The 3,847-nt window shown below is 43.7% G+C and overlaps 3 non-coding genes across 3 annotated transcripts; all 3 read left to right on the plus strand.

Moving 5' to 3' along the window:
* Positions 1–307: 307 nt before the first annotated feature.
* LOC140280692 (U5 spliceosomal RNA) lies at positions 308–421 on the plus strand. Its single transcript, XR_011909625.1, has one exon. It is a non-coding gene; the product is annotated as a U5 spliceosomal RNA (small nuclear RNA).
* Positions 422–729: 308 nt separating this feature from the next.
* LOC140280457 (U2 spliceosomal RNA) lies at positions 730–913 on the plus strand. Its single transcript, XR_011909423.1, has one exon. It is a non-coding gene; the product is annotated as a U2 spliceosomal RNA (small nuclear RNA).
* Positions 914–3,181: 2,268 nt separating this feature from the next.
* On the plus strand, positions 3,182–3,292 carry LOC140280782 (U5 spliceosomal RNA). Its single transcript, XR_011909707.1, has one exon. It is a non-coding gene; the product is annotated as a U5 spliceosomal RNA (small nuclear RNA).
* The last annotated feature ends 555 nt before the right edge of the window (positions 3,293–3,847 follow it).

The following is a 3,847-nucleotide window of genomic DNA, read 5'->3' on the forward strand; positions in this document are numbered from 1 at the left end:
TGAGTAAAGGAATTCATTTTATAGATAAAATCCCAAGAGTCTGCTGAGAAAAGAGAGTGAATGCGAAGTAGACTTTAACACGGCTCTGGGAGCGAGCCGAGTGTGGGCTAACCGGGAGAATTGCTTGAAAGAAACGCGACACCGAATGAGCGGTCAGAACAAAGCCTCAATACGGTTTTCCCGTGGTGTTTTTGTTGCTGCCTTGTCGATTGCACAGGGGCAAGCGTTTCAACCAAACAGCGCTCACCATGGGGAAGGTGGCTATGGCAACTAGCCTGATGCCCTGCTCCCGCAGTGACGGATAATTGTACTCTGGTTTCTCTTCATAACATACAAGTCTTTCGCCTTTTACTAAAGACTTTCGTGGAGAGCAGCACTAATGAGTTGTTTCTATTTTTGGCAGGCTTTACCTTTGCGGGTGAAGCCCTTTCTGTCTGTGCAAAAGAAATCTTGTTACTGTGCAGAGTGACTTCTCTGAGTAGAGTCGCCTTACTTGTTGCGATTGTGCCGATATTCGAAGCTGGAGTGCAAAGTTGTTGCTTGAATGGTGCTTGCTGGAGCACGCGGGAGTGCAAAGTTATACCATTTAAAAGGGCTGAAGTGTGCTCAGTGCAGCGGGTGGGCGGAGGTGCAACGTGACACTCTGGCCACCTATGGCCATAAAAAGAACACTGCTACACGTGCGCATTGTGCCAGCAAGGGCCCTCGGACCTGAAACAGTGGACAGTTATCGCTTCTCGGCCTTTTGGCTAAGATCAAGTGTAGTATCTGTTCTTATCAGTTTAATATGTCCTCTATACGAGGACTACATATTAAATGGATTTTTAAGAATAGGAGTTGAAAAAGAAGCTTGCTCCGTTCACTCCAAGCATCGACCCAGTACTGCAGTGCCGCTGGGAACGGTGCGCTCTTCTCTGCTCTTGTGAAAAAGCAAACAGCGGTGCAGGATGGAAGTTTCAGGGAGCCCAAGATGAAACTTTCTTTTAATCTGCTGAGAAAAGAGAGTGAATGCGAAGTAGACTTTAACACAGCTCTGGGAGCGAGCCGAGTGTGGGCTAACCGGGAGAATTGCTTGAAAGAAACGCGACACCGAATGAGTGGTCAGAACAAAGCCTCAATACGGTGTTCCCGTGGTGTTTGTGGCTGCCTTGTCTTTTGCACAGAGTAAAAGACAAGGCAGCCATCGAATAGGGCCCGATTGTTCCTACTTGGTCAGCCGAGGAGCAAGGGGGGGGAGCAAGCGTCTCAACCAAGCAAATCTCACCAAGTAGGAACAATCGGGCCCTATTCGATGGCTGCAACACCTGAAAGAGATATTGATGCGAGACCCGATCAAAAGCTTTTTCAAAGTCTAAATTTAAGATGACAAGCCGGGTGTTTCTGTCTCTAGCGTAATCAATGATGTCTCGAATCAGTACGAGGCTGTCGGTGAGTTGTCTCTCTGAGATGGCACAAGCCTGGTCTGGGTGAATTACCTCCTCTAAAACAGAGGACATCCGTGTCGTTAAAACCTTGCTAAAAAGTTTACAGTCAAAGTTTAAAAGTGTGATGGGCCTCCAATTCTTTAGGTCAGTCTTATCATTTTTATCAGAAGTGAAGAAATAAATGAATGCCTATCAACAAATGTGGGATCTAAACTCTAGTGCTTCCTCTAAAATAATTTCCTTTCTCAATTTAGAAATGTGTGTGTGTAAGTCACAACACCCGTGACACCAAAACGGCTTTCTTTTCTCTACACTCTGCACTATGAGCACACACACCAAATCAGAAAGGCTTTTTTCTCTCTTTTCTACATTATGGACTGTGGGGACACAAAACCGCTCTCTCTTTTTTTTTTTATCGTGTGCCAGGGCGTTGTCTCACGTATTAGATTGTGCTTAAGATACGAATGGGTTTATCAGTCACATCAAAATCCATACATACTGATCCTCCCGTAATAAAATGGTCGGATCTTATCAAACACACTTTGTTTCTTGTGACAATCAAGTCAGCGAAACAGCGCATACACGTCAAGACACTGAATCAAGTTTGCCACAAGAACTCATAAGTTTGGCAGTATTGCTCTGCCGTCAGCAATCATACATCCATTTTATTTTCGTGAGACATGTGCAGGCACCTGTTCATCTACTGTTCTATCACTATGAATTAGTTTATCTATTATCAATATGGATACTTCTACAACTACTCTATCAAAGTATGTCCGGACTTCTTACGTTGTCAGTTGCTATATATGAATAAGTGGGTAGCTACTGACAAGCATTAAGCATGTCACACAGCCCAAACATATAACATTTCAGGACACCCCAGACAGTTAACAACCACAGTGAAGCGTGTCAAAGACCAAACATGTAACATTCAACAGGACACTTACACAACACATTCAAATCAAACAGTCAGACAACATACAAGAACATATACCCCAGCCGGCATTGCTCCCTGCCTATTTTCCTACAGCTCACTATGTGTGCGCACACCTTTATTCACAAACTCTTCAACTTATACTCTTTTACCGAAGCTGCTACAGCTCGATTGGCCGAATACCGAATAATCCTAATTCGGTGAATTTGACATCTGCCTTACATGTAACAGATTAGCGGTTTAGCAGTTTTAATTTAGTTTGAGTGAAGGAATTCATTTTATAGCAAAATCCGAAATCGTGAAGAACTCATGAAAGTAAGCTTATTCTCGGATTCCTGAAACTTTAGATTTGCTATTTCTTTTACTGCAAAGTACAACGTTGGTTTTTTTGTTTAAATCTTTCAAGACATGGTAAATATGAAGGACAAAGCAGTTTTAACATAGTTTGAGTGAAGGAATTCATTTTATTGATAAAATCCCAAGAGTCTGCTGAGAAAAGAGAGTGAATGCGAAGTAGACTTTAACACGGCTCTGGGAGCGAGCCGAGTGCGGGCTAACCGGGAGAATTGCTTGAAAGAAACGCGACACCGAATGAGCGGTCAGAACAAAGCCTCAATACGGTTTTCCCGTGGTGTTTTTGTTGCTGCCTTGTCTTTTGCACAGAGTAAAAGACAAGGCAGCCATCGAATAGGGCCCGATTGTTCCTACTTGGTCAGCCGAGGAGCAAGGGGGGGGGCAAGCGTCTCAACCAAGCAAAGCTCACCATGGGGAAGGTGGCTATGCCAACTAGCCTGATGCCCTGCTCCCGCAGTGACGGATAATCGTACTCTGGTTTCTCTTCATAACGTACAAGTCTTTCGCCTTTTACTAAAGACTTCATTACGGTGAAAAAAAATATGTGAATGCCTCATAGAACACTAAAATCGGAAATGTTATAGTTTGAGAAAAAACAACTTAATCTTAAGCAATCAGTAGGGTAAGAAAGGGTAAGAAAAGGTGCAAATGCCAACCATACATCACTAAAAGGTGGAGCGGAAGTATTCGGCTGCAAGTAGGTGCGAATGCCTGACAATGTATGATCAAAAGAGGGAGCGGAGGTTTTCGGCTGCAAGGTCTGAATGTCCAACCATAATTTGTAAAAACCGGGGAAGAAAAGGCTCGAAAGCCCGACTATACACCATCAAAAGCGGGAGCGGAGGTGTTCGGCTGCAAGTAGGTGTGAATGTTCGACCATAATTTGTAAAAAGCGGGTAAGAAAAGGTTCGAATGCCCGACTATATATTAACCAAAGCAGGAGGAGAGGTCTTCGGATAAGAGTGGGTGAGAATTTACAACCATAATCTATAAAATGCGGTGAAAAAAAAAGTGTGAATACCCCATAGAACACTAAAAGGTAGAGCGGAAGTGTTCGGCTGCAAGTAGGTGTGAATGTTCGACCATAATTTGTAAAAAGCGGGTAAGAAAAGGTTCGAATGCCCGACTATATATT

Source organism: Leuresthes tenuis, unplaced genomic scaffold (assembly GCF_036924035.1).
Source record: "Leuresthes tenuis unplaced genomic scaffold, fLeuTen1.0.hap1 SCAF_21, whole genome shotgun sequence".
NCBI lineage: Eukaryota > Metazoa > Chordata > Actinopteri > Atheriniformes > Atherinopsidae > Leuresthes > Leuresthes tenuis.